At 40.3% G+C, this 20303-nt stretch overlaps 1 long non-coding RNA gene and 1 other non-coding gene across 2 annotated transcripts; both read left to right on the top strand.

Moving 5' to 3' along the window:
• The first annotated feature begins 8819 nt into the window (after positions 1-8819).
• Positions 8820-10824, top strand: LOC143523315 (uncharacterized). The gene is made up of 2 exons (XR_013133292.1): positions 8820-10133; positions 10376-10824. It is a non-coding gene; the product is annotated as an uncharacterized LOC143523315 (long non-coding RNA).
• Positions 10825-19515: 8691 nt separating this feature from the next.
• LOC143523680 (small nucleolar RNA SNORD88) lies at positions 19516-19606 on the top strand. The gene has a single exon (XR_013133427.1). It is a non-coding gene; the product is annotated as a small nucleolar RNA SNORD88 (small nucleolar RNA).
• Positions 19607-20303: the final 697 nt, after the last annotated feature.

Raw genomic sequence — 20303 nt, 5'->3', positions numbered from 1 at the left:
CGATGAACGGCGAAATAGCTAGCGCTAACGGTTAGCAGAATGCTAATATTGCTGAAACTTCAATTAACCGTATAAACACGGCAGGGTGACTCTACTGCTCCTCAAAACCTAACGGGTAGCAGTTAACTCGTTTAAACATACAAATAATTAAAACTCGGACACAAAATTATATTTGGGTCACGAAAAAACCATGTAAAATCTCAGTGTGTCTCTCTTTCCTCAATCTCACTCTGACTCCGACTAACGGACTCCGCTCGCGCTTCAGTGTGAGTGCCCTGGCCCCTCCCCCACTCTGATTAGAGAAAAGGGTTGATAGATGGTCTCTTTCCCAATTACTGTTCATAGCTCTGGCAGTAAAGTTAGTATTGCGAGCAAATGGGATTCCTCTACACTTCACTCTACACTGGCATAATAACTGAGTTAGTTAGCTACACCCTATCAGCTTAAAAGTCTCACAAATTAGAACATATTTTAACAAAACATATTTCAATAAATGTTTACTCTAGAAACGTTAGACTAGGGTTACTGGTTTAACCCTGGGCTACACATGTACTCCACATTTTCGTTATTATTATTATTATTTTTACCGTTTAAACACTCCATAGTCCCAAGTTGCCAGAATTATTTCATCTCTCCGTTGCAGTGAACATAGATATAATCAATCGCACTATTTCTCCAGTGCTGTCACAATAACTTAAACACAGTGTTGTAGTAAAGTTGTAAGAAAGGTGAGGAGTTTGTGTGTTTACTGGGTTACTGTTTTGAAAGCATTCTTGAAAGTTTTTTACATTCTTCAGAGATATCTTCAGCGGTGCCGCGGTTCTCTCTCCGCGTTCCCATTGGCTGTAGCTAGACGCTGCTGCCGACTCTCAGTCGCCGACTGCTAGATATTAAACATGCTAGATACCTGCCGGTCGTCGGCGACGGCTCGGCGAGCGTCTTTCAGCAGTTCACACGAGTGATGCCGATTTGCCTCCGACCACAGTTTCTGTCGCCGATCAGTCGGCGACTGAAAAACCAGCCTAAAATCGTGTAGTGTGAACCGGGCATTAACTGCTTGATCTGTCTTGTGACACGTCCAACTACCTGTTTAGAGTAATAAACAGAAGAGAAAATGAAAAAATAAATTCCTTATCCAAAAGTAAACTCAGAGAGAAAGATTTTATACATATAATAATAATTTTAAAAAACAAATCGCTCGTCAGGCCCGTTTTGTCCGAAGCTCTCGTCACTAACCATTACCCCACGGAGACAGTTGAAAACAGCTGTAAACTACTCGACTGGTAAGGAAGTAATAAACGAATGTAATGATTTTATGATAAATATAATATCATAAAGCACAGTGTGGACTGACGGACACACACATACTCAGCTACGTTGACTACATAGCGAGTTCAGAGCGAGTTAAAAAAAGATCAGTCCAGCGCAAACCTCTGATGTGCAACACGTCGTTTACTGTATCTTACTGAATCTTAAAAACACCACAATAGACAAATAAAGGAGTAAATACACTCACCGAAGAGGAGCCGATCCCGTGCGCCGACATAACTCACTTTCTCTCTCCGCCTGTGGCTTCAAACAGCGCCGTGACCAGTGGAGCGTGATTGGTTGGATTTGGTTCGATTGGAGTCTTGAATCGATTGCTCATCCTTTGTGTCCCGGATGTTTACTCTAAATATCTTTGAACTCGTATTTTAGCACGCGAAATTTTGCACGCGTATTTTGTGAGCCAAATTTGACCAATCGAATTCGAGCAACTTGAAAAAAAATCTTTTGAATTTTTTAACGCTCGAATTTTTTTTCATTGTATTTTAATAAGCATTAAATTCAAAGGCAACAAAATTCAGATGCATAATTTCAGTGCAAAAAAAATTCAGAGCTTCAAATTCAAGGGCAAACAAATTCAGTGCTTCAAATACGAATTCAAAATCCGATGGAACTATTTTTCTTCCATAGGTACGGTGCATTTTTACTCATGTATTCTGCTTTTAAATGTGAGACTAGTGTCCAGTACTAAGTGTTTAGTCCTGCTCTTATATCGAGGGAGAGGCCCAGACGAGGCGCCTCCTGGTGCAGTACTATTGTGGGAGCAGAACTGAGCCATTAGTAGTTTTGACGGGGTTAAAGCAGGTATGTTTCACTTGTATACGGAGTTTTATGGGTTGGGGATTTAGTTAAGCTACATAACTGGAGTGCAACCTTTAGCTTTGCTCTCTAACCACCTGTGCCTTTTAGTTTGCTTAGCTAGCCCCTGTAGCTTCTTGGCCTTAGGCGCTAACCACCTACAGCTTCTATCTTTGGCTGGTATATAATGCTTAGTTATTGCTGCTGCTCCTTTATAAGTTTAGTTTAGACTTGATAAAGACGAGGTTTGGTTCAGAGCGCCGATTTTGGATTAAGAAAATGTTAATGTTGTGGATATTACAACTTGTGTTTGTTTCCCATCATTTTTGTCCCATGAGCCTGATATCATGTTAACCCTTTGAGTTGGTATGTTTTGATAGCTTGCCAACCTTGATGATGATGTTTGCTTCATCTCCTGTCCGTTTATGTGTCCTAAACATGACGGGTAAACAAAAAAAAGTATCGTTTCAACAACGTACAGACAGCAGGTCCAACCACCACTGCTGTGTGCCATTCTGCACAGCATCGACAAGGTGTAATTCCTACCTGAGCTTCCACACCTTTCCAAAGGACTCAGAACTGCAGAAACAATGGGTGGTTAAGATCAGGAGAGATCATTTTATCGTCACGAGTACTTCCCGAGTGTGTTTGCGACATTTTATCGCTGCTGATCTGCTCGAACCTCCCACTCCTGCTGGACGACGACGACTGCGACCTGGAGCTTTTCCTGTGCTATTTCAATGGAATAACTATACTATTCCAACTCCATGATCTGGAGTATGGGAAAGAACAGAGCGTCCACCCAACACTGATCTAACAGAGATGCAGACTGACCATGATGATGATGACCCCTTACCGTGTCATGAACATGACTACTGCGTCAGTAATGAGCCTGCTGCGCTTGATCTCTCCCTCAATGAAAATGAAGAGCTACGCGAGGAGATATCAAGGCTCCGAAAACAAATCGAAGACTTAACTGTCCGCAGCAAGTTCTGTTTGGAGCGGTTTTCTGCCTCTGATGACGACATACGATTCTTTACCAGGTAAATACAAAATATGGCAGGACACAGTATACGGATGGGCCTTCTCTGGTGTCTGAAATACATTGTGAATGAAATAGCGATTATATAACTTTATATATAACTTTTATATTCCACAGATTTGCAAACCATGCCCACCTGATGGGCTTTTGGAAGCAAATAGAGCCAGCCACCCACATCATCATACGGGTTACAAGCGCACGGACTGTTGAGAAGACTGATCAGGTCCCTCACTCTGCCAGTACAACGGTAAATGTTTTCCTGTTGTCCATACAAAGCATGTTATGTCATCATTTTCAAATTAATCTTTACATCAAAAGAAGTTTTGATAGTCATAATGTAATATGACAATAGGATAATGTATTTTTTCCCCAGGTTCTTCAAGCAATTGATGAGATTTTTCTCTTCATGTACTACACGTCATTGGGACTGATGCAAAAGGATTTGGCCCATAGATTTAGAATCCATCGGTCAACTGTTAGTCGTATTAACACCTGGGCCAACTTCCTTTATACTGTATTGGGAGCTGTTTATGTTTGGTTAGATGTGGACACTGTGAAAACTCACCTCCCAGATGTGTTTCAGGACTACGCTGACACTCAAATAATTTTAGATTCCACAGAACTGAGATGTCAAACTCCAAATTCCCTTCTCCTTCAGAGTGAAGTGTTTTCCACTTATAAATCACACTGTACATTCAAATGGTTGCTTGGGATAGCCCCTCATGGCGCAGTGACCTTTGTGTCTTCTCTTTATCAAGGTGCTATCAGTGATAAAGAGATCTTAAAGCAGTCTGGCATTGTGGCCCTCCTTGACCCATCTATGGCCATCATGGTGGACAAGGGTTTCCTTGTTGAAGACTGCGTTCCATGCAAAGTCCACATAACCACGTTTCTGTCAAAGAGAGCTCAACTGTCTAGGTCAGAGATCAGAACGTCACAGTCCATTGCAAGACTGAGAGTCCATGTTGAGCGTGTGATTCGCAGAGTCAAAGAACATAAAATATTCAGCACAGTGATCCCCCTTTCAATCACAGGGAGCATAAACCAAATTTTTACTGTTGCCTGTCTTTTGGTGAATTATCAAAATGGCCCCTTGGTAAAAGCCTGGGCAAACAATGGCTAATCTCAATCCAGAATTAGACAGATGATGTAATGTGAATTACGGCGATTTATTTATTTATTTTTTTCTCTAACCTTAAAATGATCCCTTTAAGGTCAGGGGTCGGCAACCCGCGGCTCCGGAGCCGCATGCAGCTCTTTGATCCCTCTGATGCGGCTCAGCTTTTGAATAAAATTAATGAGTATTTAATTACCGTATATTATTTTTGAGACTTAAAAAATGTTCGGGTGGAATTTCACAAATGTCCGGTATTTAGTTTCGGTTCGCTTGAGTGACATGTCATCGTCACTGAAATAAATTTCCAATTATTTTTGCTTTTGTGGCTCCGAGTCAAAAAGGTTGCCGACCCCTGCTTTAGGTCATGCTAGTCTGTAAATATTGGCTGCAATGTTAAGGTACAGTGCAATATGATTAATTGTATAAAATGCTTTCCCTTTTATATGTAAAATTGACAACACAATACAACATTATGTATTTCTTAACTTTTACTGTATTTGTAAAAAATGAAACAAATACAATAGTAATACAATTGACAGAATAAATTGAAATTGTTTTAATTGTTCATGAGTTCATGTCTTCATTATGATTTTCTATTGCTTGGGCATAGAGAGGTATTTTGGCATGTAAGTGTTAAAGAAAAACATGTCACACCTCCTTTTCACCTCTTCTAATACACTGCTATCTCTGTAAACTCGCTGCACAAAGATATCATCATGGGCACAGATAACTAAATCACACCACTGCATACCAGTAATCAATAACTGGAACTGGATTTGCCAATAATAACAATGGCTCTCCTTCATTTTGTGTAGGCCTTGTGCCACTTTGAGGAATTTGCAGTCTACATAGCTTTGTGCATTTGGGCACTTGATTTCAACAAGCCCAAATGATGGACGCTCAAGTGGGTCATATACAAGTCCATCAGGTGATGCACCCAGCCAAGAGGCATCTGGATGAATCACTAGCCCACACTTGGTTAAGTTCAAGTTTTTCAGAACTGCACAGTCCTTTAAGGCCTCTGTTTCCATTTCAAGTCCCCTCTTCACATGTGCTGTTTGTCGTGTCCCTCGGATTATCCTTTCTGCAGCACCTGGACCTCTAACGTGGCTCACCTCTCTGAAATGTGAGGCAGTTACTCTTTCTCTCCTAAGTGAATGCCACTCAGGTGTAGCACTTTTGGATCTTGGTGCCTCTTCAATAAGGTGTGACTGTGACAAGGCCACAAAAGGTGTTGGAAAATGCTTGAAATTGTAACTTCATTTCACAACAAATATCTGTCTGACTGAACAGTTATTTTGTGATAACAAATACGAGCATCTTGCAATTCCAGGATGAAACATGAGAGAACGTGAAGACGTTACGATTGGGTGTTTTGAAAATAAACAACCATTAAATAATGTGATGATAAAGCGAATAATTTCAAGTACATGTATAAATATTTAACTTATCCCAACAAACATGCGACGTCAGAAAGACGTTAAAATCAAGTCTGTATCACGTCGGTCAGTCCAGACCCTTTTTTGCATGTCTGGTGGACGTTCAAAATCTGACAGTGTGACTAGGACCTTAACCTTTTAACTTAACATGAACGTCTATGACGAGTTTTCTATCTGAACGTTTGACTAGGACCTTTATTGGATGTCAGGACGTGCAAAAACTGCAACTGAACGGCAGTAATAGACGTTTAAAAAAGACGTCGCTAAAACTTTCATTCTGGCTTTTCAGTGGACGTCTTTTGAACATCTGACAAAGTGTCTTTGCTCGTGCTGGGAAATATTGAAATGGACCTTGAAAGTGACATACAAGTGTTTGTATTCCACAAGGTGTATGAACCCTGCAAACATGACTTTGTTCATCGCGCTGAAGCGCGGCGCACGCGAGGTCGTGCACCTCTCGAATTTTGTAACTTCGCACGCGCCGCGCCTCAGCGCAATGAACAAAGTCATGTTTGCAGGGTTCAATTCAAGCGCTTGTACCAATATTTCCCAGCACGTTAAACTTAATTAAGTTAAATATTTATACATATACTCGAAATGATTCGAAATATTGCGCTTTTAATCACATTATTTAATGGTTGTTTATTTTCAAAATGCCCAATCTTAACGTCTTCACGTTCTCTCATGTTTCATCCTGGAATTACAAGAGGCTCGTATTTGTTAATGTAATACATGAAAACTGTTCAGTCAGACAGATATTTGTTGTGAAATGAAGTAGTTACAATTTCAACATTTTCAAGTACTTTAGCCTAAATTGCAGCACTTTTCAAACCTGAAACACAAAGCAGCATTAAAATTCGTCAGGTAAGTGTTCATTCCCCTGTTTTGAGGGGTGTTTCTTTTATACTACCACATATAGTTTCGGACAACACTGCAAAGCGGAAAGTATAAAGCCTCCACCGCTCGCGGAGGTTCGCACGAGGTGCGCGCGGAGTCGAGCGCTATGGTCACTCAACCAGGCTTTAGCGCCCTTCGTTGAAATGTTCCAAAAGCACCGCTTGCAAACGGGCTTGTTCAAGTCCTTCAGTTTTCCATCTGTATCTGCTTCGAATCCAACAGCACTGCGTTTGCTTAAGCTGCCATATTAGCATTACAAACTGTCCTGTGCATTACGGCAGCTTGGGTGGGTCAAACGAAAGCGCATTTTATGTAAAAAGAATCGATACTTAAGGGAAACGAGTATTGTACCGTTTCAGAATGTTCAGTATCGATACGTATCGATATATCAATTTTTTTGACAACACTAATCTGAAGTACAACAAAGCTAAATTAAATTTTGAAGAGAACAGATCAGATCGTCTTATCAGATGATCAAAAGCATATATATTTTTAACCACACACTGTAATCTGCCTATTAAATTTGGTACTACATACCTAACTCCACTGGCTGTAGTAGCACCCGGTTTTGGCTTTAGGACAACCATGGCATCCACGGGTCCAGGCTTCACCCCCTATTAATTTAAAAGATGGTGTTAGTAAAGTGACTGTGATACATTAACTAACATTAAATAATGAAATAAGACAAACCATTGTTGGTGGTTTATGCCACTTCTGTTCTGTCTGTGTGCATGAAAGGACAGGAGGGACGACAGACATGCCAGATTCAGAATAATGAGCAGTCTGGAAAAGCAATGCAACCAAGTGGTTGCAGATTCCCCTGTTAATGAGCACAACTGGCATTGAATCACGTAATGTCATCTGAAATACACAAGAGGCAAAATTTAGTATCTTGAAAAGAAGACAGCAATGTCAATAGGCGCAATATCTGTCCCATCATGTTGTTAGTGGTGAATGTCACTTGTCTATTGTCTCATGTAATGTTTGTGCTGTTTTGCATCACTCTTAAAACACTTGGCTATACTGTCTTTCTATTCTACAGTGTTGTGCATGTTTCAATCTACTAGTTCAGTGAGCAACTATAAACTAAATATATTTTAGATTTAAACTTCATTTTCACTCCAGATGAAATGCTTACACATAGGAGTGAAACAGGCCTACTTATATTTATATTATTTTGTTGTTTCCACCACCAACAACAGAACAGTGCAGGTTTTACTTCAACTGCTTCTTGAAGAGTGTTATCAGAATATGTTAATAGGTGTAAGTGTTGCAGCCATATGTTAATAAAGAAGTTAAGATGAAAGATTTGAAAGACAGATTGACAGATTTTAGAAAATGCAGTTTGAAGAATAGCTGAGGTGGACTATATTCTGCTTTTGAGTCATAGAGGTAGATAACAATAGCTCGAACTGTAAAATAAACTCCCATTTGTTTACTATAGGCAAAATAGACTGCTAATGATTCCCACTCAGCTACTCTGCATTTGGCTACCATTGTAAGCTTTGAAAACCAATGCCTATGGTTATCACAGCTTACGTGAAGTAAGAGCAAGGATAAAAGATTGAACTTGTGTTGAACTCACTTTTGAACTTGTTCAACAGAACTTTGAACGTGACACTGAACAGAACTCGTGTCATTTTAACCAGTCCTACTCTCAGCTGGTGTGGCGTATCTGTTTTCTTCATAGATCTGTAGCAGTGAGCCCTCACTGTTATCTCGTTAGCCTTACTTTTGCCTGATACTTCCATCAGAAATACAAACATGTTTTAAAAAGGCATTTCTAGTACTAGGACAGGTTGGTTCGTTACTAAAAACAACATCACTTCATTAGACTGCCACCTCAGGCTAGCTAGCTAACTAGCGTCGGCCACTTACCTTCAAAATTGCAGAGGTAGGATGAAACGTAGAACTTGAAACCCTTTTCAAGTTGACTCTGTGTCGTTGTACTTGATGCTCTGACAATACGACGCACATCGTTGATGGTAAATTTCGGGAACTCCAACAGGCACCTTGTGAATTTAGACTCGGCCATGACATCGACACTTCCGCATACCAACCGGAAATACGGTAGCATCCTGACACCAACGAGGAAGTGGTGCGTGCACCTAGGCCATTGTACCGGAAAAAGGTTAACTTCATGAAGCAGTGGACATTATCGCCATCTGGTGGACAGTGAAAGCAACGTCTTTTATTTATTCATTTTTAGCCTTTAACTCCATATTGTTTCATTAAAGTTTTTCACGTTTTGTCAATAAGTCAATAAAGGAAATCTGTTTGGTTTGTTGTGATTTGTTGTTTCTTATATATCTAGCTGGTTTGGGTTCTTATTTTTACACTTTTTAAAATTAATCACATTTTTTAATATGTATACGTATATCGTGAATGTTTATGTATGGATGTAAAAATAACAAAAGTGCTTGTGGAAAAACAAGTTTGATTTATTAGTGATTTTAGTGATTGTGGACATTAGCATCTTTGTTTTCAGTTTTTATTCAAAAAGAGGATTTGTTCCACTGTGCTGGGACACAATTTTTCAAGCCTCACACAGCACTGAGGAGACTGGTGTACATAAAAATTCCAGTGCAAGCTGATAGAGGTGGAGATAAACCGTGGAACTATTGGGTCAGTCAGGTATCTTTGAACCTCAACAGTAAATCCCACATTCCCTCACCAGAAAAAATAAACACACATGATGGTCAAAGAACAGGGGGCTGTTCCACGAAGCGAGCTTATGAAAGCGGCGCTTATTAGAGTGAGCCTCGCTTGAGTTAACCAAACAGTTCACTTCCGTCTAGTTCCGTTCCACTAACGAAATCCAGACGCAACCTGTTCCCGCTAATTCAAGCCAGGCTTTTGTAATCGGCGATCATGCGCGTGCACACAGTATTTACACAGCCTCACTAATCGATATTCGAAAAGGCAAGAAAATGTCGAAAGAGCTGAAGGAACGAGCAGCTTTTTTGCTTCTTCTGCTGAACATGAGCTACTTATACGTCTGTATGAGGAATATAAATACATTATTACGAAGAATGGCAACACGTCCTGTTTTCATAAAGTCAGAGAAGCTGTCTGGCAAAATATTGCAGACAGACTAAATGCGTGAGCATATAATTTAATCCATTCATTGGCATTTTAAAAGTGTTATAGTAAATTAATAATGTTATTTAATAATTTCCTGATTTAGAAGTAACATGAGCGGGGTTAAGAGAACGTGGCAGCAGGTCAAGGTGAAATATAAAAATATACTCCAGAATGGTAAGTACAGTTGATTAGTCCAATATGCAGGAAAAGGTAAAACACCATTTTAAATAACTGTATAAAATATTTTAGCAACCAGAAAGAAATTTCTGCCTGTTCAGAAAGGCCAGCTGTAAGTCGTGTGTGTCTATGTATCTGTCTGTTAATGTGCTGTGTGATCTCATGATTTGTGTTGTGTTTAAAGGAAATGGAAGAACAGAGAGAAGACCCTCAGACCTCCATGTCCAGAGCTCACACCTCTACAAGAGAACAAGTGAGTAGTAGTTATGCAGTTCAACATGAATAAATACTTCTCAATCTTGACTATACTTCTGTTAGGTCCTGATATGTACCCTGATATGTACTATTCTCTTGCAGGAGCGAGATGAGTTATTACTGTACACATTGTACTATTCTCTTACGGGAGCGTGATGAGTTGTTGCTGTGTGATTGTGCTGTTCTCCCGAGGGAGCGTGATGTGCTGTGGAATGTGTGTTGTGTTGTAATCTCTTTCAGGTGCGCCCGGGATGATGGGGTCACATGGTTCTGGGTGGTGCCTGACAAGTCAGTCCCAGTCCACAGCTACAAAAGGCTTCCTGGGGGTGAAGACGGCAGGAGAGAGTGGCAGGCTCTCCTCGTTTGATCTCCCTGTTTTGGGGATGACTTTGGATATATATACACATCTGCTAACCGTAATCGAGACTTGTTAGACTGCCCCTTGTTCTTGTGTGTGTGTGTGGTGGACTGTGTTTCTGTTTTTGCGTAGTTGTGTTTGTTATGTAGTGTTCTCTTTTATTTTCTTGGTTGTTGTTGTGTAAGTTTAAAAGAAGTCGCTTAGCACCAGGTAGTTTTCTTTTCCCGTTTTCAGCGTGGCCTACCTGAAGTCAGTGGTGCTAAGCCAATGCTTGTTACATCTTGCATTTTCTGCATTTTCATGTGGTCCAAATACATGTTATTGAACGTGTTGTCGGTTCCCCTTTATATTTCACTCCTCAATCACTCCAACATTAATTCGCTGTTACCGTCTGACCTAGACCGGGCGGTAACACTTCTGTCTTTGTAACGTATAGAACACGCTGAGAGGGATCCTGATGCGGAATAACACGATCTTTATTAGGATAACTCTGTGTAACTAGCCACACGATGAGCACAGTGACGTATGGCAGGTGCAGAGCAGTAGCGTGGGAGCGGTGGTCAGTGCGGTCCAGGGTCGAGAGGCGAGGGCAGAGTCCGGGAGGTATCCAGGGGTCAGACAGGAGAGTCCAACTGCACTCTTGGCATTACTCCTTTTTGCAGTATTGCCACCTTGTGCAAAACTGCACAGGCTGCTTTAATGTCACAGGCTCTCTCAGGGGTCACTCTGAGATGGCGCAAGCAGTTAAATCTGCTCTTTAACTGTCCAAATGCCATCTCAATGCATGCCCTTGTCTTTGAATGTGCACGATTGAACCTCCTCTCGGCATCTGTTGTAGAGTCTGCATATGGGGTAAGGAGAAAAGGTTGGCAGGGGTAACCCCTATCCCCAAGCAGTAAGCCAGGAAAAGCACCTAAAATTATAAGGAGTAGAGTTAAACACTGAGGCCAAATCTGCACTATTTTGTGTGGTTGGAGTATTCTTACCTTCGGCAAACCTCTGTGCCAGTGAGGAGGCACGAAATATTGTGCACCGAGCCGGGCCATTTTGCTTCAATGTTGGAGAATAGAAATTGGCTGGTGCAAACCATCTAGAACAATGGCAAAAGTGACAAAGGGTGAAAGTTGTTCAAACCCATGGAGCGACATGCTTTACAATTTCTGTTGGGTGGGCAAAACTTGCATGTACCTGTACATTGATGCTGTGAAATGATTTTCAGTTCACATAGTCTGCCTCCATGGGTCCAGATGGAGCCTTTATCCTGATGTGAGTGCAGTCTATAGCACCAATGACATTTGGAAATCCTGGAGAATTCAATTTGTTTTGAATTGAATGAATTTTAGCATGAAATAGTTGATCAAGATGAATACAGAGCACTTCGGTAAGTGCTCTGGATAAGAGTCTCTTTTAAAGTCATATAAATTTAACTCCAAGTTACTGCTGTTCTGAAAAAGCTTCTTTTATGGGAAGGATGCCTCTGTGACCAGGGAATTTAATGAATATATTAAGGAAACGCTTAAGCGCAAGACAAACCTATCGAATTTCGCAGCAGACCGTCACCTTACTAAGATGTTCTGCATACCCAACGCTGTACAGAAATGCGCCGCTGGCAAAGAAGTGCAAAGCGATACAGACTGTTTGGGGTTTGGTAAGAGCTCTACTACGTCTAGTGTTCTTCTCAATATATGGCCCCAGTAATTTACAAAGATATATAATACTGTGTCTTCTGAACCTGTAGTGCTCAAATAAGTAGTCATCCGGAAAGCCCAGTGGATCTGTCCTGTCCTGGAATGACCTTGGAGCTGGTAGCATGAATGCTCTGTGCACTATACACGCTCCCTCATCTACTGGATTTTCTACAAATGGGCATGCCATGGTCAATCAGCCTTCAGCCTTCACTGTTAGCTGTTCTTTTATAGCATACATTTTGGATTATTTGTATCACCTGTATGAAAATCTTGGTAAGGTAGTTGTCTGTATCAATTTCCTTTTTGCACCATTAAGTTAACCACACATTTACATTATTTATACTGAACATATGTGAATTGCGGAGTGATATGATTTGCTTGTAATTTGAACACAAAAGAGGAAGTGTGGGGATAAATATATACCTAAAAGTATCTTCACCTAAATTACTCAGTTATTATTAATACTCAGGTACAAAGAATTGTATTTTTGTGATATAGTGTTTATGCTAATGTATGTTTGTTGACCATAACTGCGATTAGACACTGTATTCCATTTTACACTGACCTGAATTTGTTAAGATTAAACCAATACATTAAAATGTGCAAAAACCTCGCTGATTAACAATGAATATGTACTCTGAAGATCGAAATATAAATTGCATTTGGAAATATAATTATTAAATTTTGATAATAATGACCTGCAATCATTCCAAACTAATAATTACAGTACTCCATTAAATGTATAAAAATATATGATATGATATGCTACATCCACAGCAATTTAATGGATAGAATTGCAGCGGAACCTTGTTCCTCAATTTTGTTTCCCGGATGGCGAGACTGACATCACGCTGCTGAGCCAATAGAAGCGGTCCCGCTAAGCTAAGCTTCAACTCTAGCCTGGTACGGAGCAGGTTAGTTCAAACGTATATGTTGCTGTAGTAACTGAGCGAGGCTCAAGTCTAGCCTCTTTCGTGGAACCGAATTTGAGCAAAATGAGCCAGGCTTGTCTTAAAAAGCCCGGCTTACTGAGTTAGCTCGCTTCGTGGAATACCCCCCAGGTTAAGGGGTTTTGTAAAGCATATTAACTTTTACCTCCCATTAGAATGGAAACAATACTTCCCCTTGGCCCACCGGGGAAATCCCCGGTAGTAATGTATGCCAGTCCGCCCCCGATACCTACAGTTGCATACATTTTACATACATTTATTATGCATAAAGCAGTTTTACCCTGCTGACTGTCAAAACCTATAGAGTTTTCTGTTGCCATCTGCACAAACGGCAGTCATGTTCGGGGTACAAGCAGAGTGAAGCATGTGAAGTTTTGTCACACTGAAACTTGCACAATGAGTACTCCATGGAGCTTCTCTGGAACATGTCTCCATGTATCTTCCCAATTAGCAAGGTTACAATTTAATAAGTTAAAATTAAAAGTCCTAAAGAACACCTAAATATGTATTAATCCACACTGGACTTACCCTTCCAAACTGCCAAGTCCTCCCATCCAACATCTGCAAAAACTTTGCCTTGCCTTGTATATATGTATATAATATATATTATATAGTATATATCATTTGTATATGTATATATTATATGTATATAATATATACTTATTTTATTTGAATCACTTGTATGATGCATGTAATGTTTAATTACAAATGTCTACATGCCATTTATTCTGGCCCTTACTTGCAGAAGTCCCTACAAGGTAAGATATACAGACAAACACTCTGAAAACAGTGATCACACTACAACACATAAAACATGCAACAGAAACAAAAACAAACAAACGTTTGACGTGACAGTGAACTCTTATTTTGATACACTCGTTGATGTTTTGAATAGGCGCCTCATCAGGATACCTAAGGGTCCTCGAGAACTCACAATATAAAACCACCATCTTGGCCTGTCTTGGCCACATTTCAATCTTTCTTCTGAGCAGGAAAGGGGCTCCTTGCAAGTAGCTGTTGAAGCGCTGCAGCAATTGGTAAGCATTTGTTTAGACGTTACCGGTTTTTCTATTCTATTCCGTAGTTGATGTTTGCCGTTGCTAAAAGCCGTATTGTCAGAGCCTTTTCGACGTGTGACACCTCTGGTACGTTGACAAATGCACAACAATTCTGTTAATTTGTCGTAGTAGTGACTGTTAAAGGTACTGTAATCTTTTAACACTGCAACTACCAGCATTTTCATACGACTCCTTCTAGCAGAGAGTGCCAAATGGCAGTGCTGGGGTCATTTGCATCCCATTAGGCCAGGCAGAGTTGAGCTCATGCTCCTTATGCAGGCCATATTCAATAGTATTTTCAGAATTTGCTGCAGGCCATATTCAATAGTATTTTCAGAATTTGCTGCAGGCCATATTCATTAGTATTTTCAGAATTTGCTGCAGGCTAATGAAAACTGCACTAATGGACATGATGGCCTAATGCAGAGGTGTCCAAACTCTGGCCCGCAGGCCAAATGTTTAGGCCATCCTTTGTTATGTACATGCAGCCACTACTTGGTAATGCTAAACGGGGGGATGGGTGATTGTGTGAACTATGTTGATACATTGACTCAGATGGAGAAGAAAAAAACCCTTTAAGAAAAAATCAGAACTTTAGCTATTTTTGACCAATCAGCATGTCTCCTTTTGCAGTGAGAACAATCCAAAATTAGTACAAAGGAGGCAGACTTGAGATGTTTTAGAATTATAGTTCAAATAATGTCGTTGTCAGTTTAATAATGGAGAGAGATGACTGCAGACATAGGAAACTTGTTAATAAAGTGCATAGACTTTAATAAACTGCACCAAAGTAAATGGCCTATCTGGCTACATGCTAAGTGAAATAAAATAGAATAAAGGTCTAATAAAAGCCATCCTTTATGTACATGCAGCCACTACTAGGTAATGCTAAACGGGGGGGGGGGATGGGTGATTGTATGAACTGTGTTGATCCATTGACTCCGATGGAGAAGAAATGGTGAAATAAAATAGAATAAAGGTTTCTCACTCTAGTACTATATTACAATATTATAAATGTACAGAATGGAGGTAACTGAGATGGGTTCTATATATTTTTTTAATGTTGTTGCAGCCATTAGATCGAAATATGCCGGTACCAGGTAACAGTGAACAGGTATGGGTGTGATGGGTGGTAGTGTGAACTATTATGACTATTATGTATGTATCCACCTACATGTGGATAAAAATCCATGTTGCTATATTTCACTTACTCTCGACTTAGAAGCAAAGATGGCAAAGGTTTGCAGAACACAGCAGGCTTTGGACGTGGTCCTCAACCATGTCGACCCTTGTGACTCTGATGGAGGAGAAATAACTCTTGATCCGAGTAGTGACTCTGAAATCTCTTCTGGTAAGATTTCCTATTTTTGTTTGTCAGTTATGGGTGTTGTGTTTTTGGAAGAGACACTGCAAAAAGTACCATCTGGATAAGTTAAAATTACTCGAATATTATTCTATTTCAAGTAGTTGAGGGTTTATTGTATAAATTTATGTAGAAATATCTTTACCTATTGACATTTTTTCAAAAGATAAACTATTTAAATATATATATATATATGCCACGTATTGCTGTGTGAAAACAATCCTACATTACTTCCAAGGTGGCATACTTGAGATGTTTTGGAATTATAATTGGGGTTCACACACGTAGTGTGGGGAAACCTATTTTTGCAATTTAGGGTTCACACACATCTCAGGACTGTCACACTGTGCAGTTTTGAAACATTTGGCCACTAGGTGGCACTATTTGTGAATCATGCATAACTTTTCCAAATCTTTGCTTAGGAAAATGAAACTTGATTCTTTTGATTCCTTGCAGTCCACCTGACAACTTTGCAATTACAAGTCCTATTAAAAAAGGCGTAGTTTTGTCACATTCATCAATTGTTTGAAAATAGCACTTTTCGAACTAGTCCTAGGAATTTGAACCAATGATGGCAAGAGTGGCATGGGCATAATCTGTAGACACTGTAGGTAAACTATTTTTAAAAATTGTTGGATTTTTTTTATTTTCAGGTGGGTCCATTTTCCCATTATATCATTGAGGCCATATATGACCTATATTGCTATAATTCATATAAACATGTTGATCAACTCCCAATTTCAAAGCCTTTTATAGACAGGTCCTTCAGGTATGCCAAGTTTGGTTCAAATTGGCCTGTCGCTGCATTGTCCAAAAACCTAAGAAATCATAAAAACTCATGCTGCAATCCGGTTATGCAGAATACAGACAAATAAAGGGTCTTGTATGAGTCAGATCAATGAGATAAATAACTTTGCAATTAGATCTCATAACAAAAGGTGCACTGCTTGACCAGAAATGAACCTTTTATTTCACTAAAATGTCTTATTTCATTACTGTAATATCAGTATGGTATTACATGGGCTCCATTTACTGGCCAAATACTGGAACTGACTGAATAGTACATACATAAGACCCCACACACACACACACACACACTGCTGATCTCAGCATGTGATTTAGTTCTTTGATCTGACTCAATTTCCCAATACACATTTTGATCGTTTTGGGCCTTTAGTGCCTCAATTGAATCTTTTTGTGCACATTAATTTATTTATGCACACCCCCCCCCCCCCCCCCCCCCATTAAGGCCAAAATACCTATTTGTGTGTGAACCCGCCAATCGCCGGCTACGTTTCAAATATTATGTTTGTCAATTTCACATTATTTCAACCTTTCACTAATCAAATCTCAAACATATGGTCCTGTAGATGAGGAGACTTCATCACCAGTAAAGAGGGGTCGCGTGGAGACACACGGGCGGCTGACAGAGACTGCAAAAGGCGGCACAGTGTGGCATGAAGAACAGATCGGAAGACATGACTGAGTGCATCCAAGCCCAAGTAAATGCAATACCACGAATGGAGAGCCAACTGCTTTTGCCCTACGGAAAGTATCGAGTCGCTTAGAGAGTTTCCTCTGTTTCATTTCTATTGAAATGCTTCGGATCATACAGGGGTGGACTGTCCAGCATGCACGCCAGACACAGCAAGAAAACTGGTTCATGTCCCTCGCTGAGCTAAAGGCGTTCATTGCAATCCTCATCCTGCGAGGTGTTGTGCGCCTTCCAGCGGTGCATGACTCATGGTCTACAACACTGGGAGTGCCCTTAATCACCAAGATTATGTCGCGAAACCGCTTCCAGAACATCATGCAGCACCTTCACTTTGACGACAAGTACACACGCAGTGAACGAGCTGCAACTGACCGGTTTGCTGCAATCTCTAATGTTTGGGGGTCTTTCGCTGCCAATTGCATCACTTGTTACAACCCAGGAAGGCATATCACCATAGATGAGCAACTTTTTCCAACTAAGACCCGTTGCTCTTTTCTTCAGTACATTGCAACAAAACCCGACAAGTTTGGGATAAAGTTCTGGGTGGCATGTGACCTGAAATCCAAGTATGTATGCAACATCATTCCATATCTTGGCAAAGACTCCAGTCGTCCCGTGGGGGAAAGACTATCGGAAAATGTGGTGATGAAGCTTATGGAACCATTTATGGACCAAGGAAGAACTGTTACCACAGACAATTTTTTCACCTCACTGTCACTAGCAAGGCAGTTGCTGGGCCGGAAGACCACCCTCCTTGGCACAGTAAACAAGATTCGTCGTGAGCTTCCAGACTCTGTCAAAAAGAATTTGGGCCGTGAGGAATTTAGTACACAGGTGTTTTCAACCTCTGGTGCCACGCTGACCGTTTACGCGCCCAGACGGAAAAAGACTGTCTGCATCCTCAGTAGCATGCACAGTACGGTGGAGATTGGAGACACCCGAAAAAAAAAGCCAAACACAATCACAGACTACAACAGCCTAAAATGTGGTGTGGATGTCATGGACCAAATGGTGCGAAAGTACAGTGTACGTTCAGGAACACGGCGTTGGCCAGTCGCTGTGTTTTATAACATGATTGACATTTCATGCCTGAATGCACATGTGCTTTTTCAAGCATGCACTGGGGTAAAAGAGAGACGGTCCGAGTTCTTGGTGAAGCTTGCAACAGAACTTGCACAGTCTCATATGGAAGCCAAGGAGGTGTCCAAGGTAGAGTTTCAGCAGCAACAACCCACACCTGACACAGGGAAAAGGGCATTGTGCCAGGTTAAGTGTGGCTGCAAGAGTAACCGTGCCACTAAGCGTTGTGGTTTTTGTAAAAGGTTCACATGTGGCAAATGCAGAAAGGAGATTATGTGGCAGTGCCAAGTGTGTTTAGACAATTTGTAAGTGTGCTGAGTCTATTGGGTTTTCATACCAGTCTGACAACAAGCAATGTAGCTCGCTACTGCACAATGACTGTATGTACATAAACTTCTTAGCAGTTTATATTTCTGTTTAGTTTACATTTCCATTTATGAATACTTATCATAATGTTGCATGCTTATTTTATCCTTTATTACTATTTCGTTGTACAGAGCAACACGTTTCTTTACTGTGCATATACCAATAAAGTTTCTCGTGATGTTTTGCACTGGGCTCCAAAAGTACATTGTGACAAAAGTGCGTCTCTACTAATGACATGGCAGAGACTGAGGGGATTATTAATATTTCAGGGCGAACCCTTTCGGTATTCCGGCGAGGGCATCCTTAACTGGTGATGCACCGGTATCGGTGACCATCAACTTCTGTTCAAGAGACTCATAAATATTGGAGTTGGATAGTGCTGCTTCTTGTCAGAAAAGAAATGTTATCAATCGTACGAACCACCCTAGGCATTTGTTAGTAGAAAATAGGAAATGAATAAGCTGACGTTTAACCAAAAGCTTTAGAATCAACAGATTTTTTTCATGCAACGTAAAACATAATTGTCTGCATGCGTGAAAACGTCATTTAGGCCTACCTAATCTTTTCAAATTCAGAGTTTGTCATGCACAGAGGGAACAGGTTTCCTTAGATACAATGAAAATTTTACTTTGCTCCTCGCTAAGAATGCCAAATATGTCATTAACAAATATCTAAGTATATACAAGCACATATCTTAATCAAGAAATACACACTAAATAAATAATTCATTTTGAAATGAGCTTTAATTTCCTTATAAACTACAATCAACGATTGAGTACCCATGTGCAGTTAACAGGATTTGACCCTACCTTATTTCTTGACGACACATGCATGGTGGTCTCTGGTTACAGAATTCAGTGGTCACAGATGTCTAACACGGGAAACAAGCATAAGACCAATTCAGAATAAAAGGCCATGACTGTTAATCTAAGACAATTGTTTTCTCTTTCAGGGGACATCGTCCATGCATCCTGGGGATGAGGTACGTGATTGACTAAGTCTTGAATCTGGAGTCTGAAGGTTTCCTCCTGTGATGATTTTGCACTGGGCTCTGAATGTCTGTGGCGAGAAAAGTGCACCTCTACTCTTGACATGGTGGAGTCTGATGGGGGGGGGGGGGGGATGTTAAAGAAACTGATTCAATAGCTTTATCACCGTACTTTGTAAATATACAGGCGGGACTCATTTTGTCTTGAATTTTGTTTCAGGTGGTGTGCTCTTGACTCCACCTGAAACTTGACTCCACCTGGCTGAGGCTCTGTGAAGAAATTCTGTAGTGTCATTATCCTGGTCTACAGTCATGGCCAAAAGTTGAGAATTACACAAATATTATATTTTCACATGATCTGCTGCCCTCTGGTTTTTATATGTGTTTGTCAATTGTTTTTATCACATACAAAAATATAATTGCAATCATAGGAGTAACAAGCTTTTATTGACAGAATGAGTTAAGTTAATACTGTGCCATTACACTTATTAGCTATACACAGTGCTTACTTTGAAAATCAAACGATGCCAGAACGCAAACAGCGGCATGAGACAAGGGGTCAGAGGCCAACAATGTCACCGGATCGCAAAACAAAATCACAATGTCACCGGATCACAAAACGCTTAGGCACACAAATGTTAAAATAACAAGCCAATTTGTATATATAAATTACTTTTAAATTATTTACATGTGTTTTATAAGTGTTTAAGTGCAGAAGTGCATACAGATTTCTTCATAACTTATAATTAGTAGGCTTGAAAGTTACTGGATCGAGGCAGACAGTTCCCGGAACACACCCTTCAAAATGAGAGTTCCTGGATC

This window comes from Brachyhypopomus gauderio, chromosome 9, assembly GCF_052324685.1.
Source record: "Brachyhypopomus gauderio isolate BG-103 chromosome 9, BGAUD_0.2, whole genome shotgun sequence".
In the NCBI taxonomy this organism is placed as follows: domain Eukaryota; kingdom Metazoa; phylum Chordata; class Actinopteri; order Gymnotiformes; family Hypopomidae; genus Brachyhypopomus; species Brachyhypopomus gauderio.
This window is presented reverse-complemented; position numbering and strand designations above follow the sequence as displayed.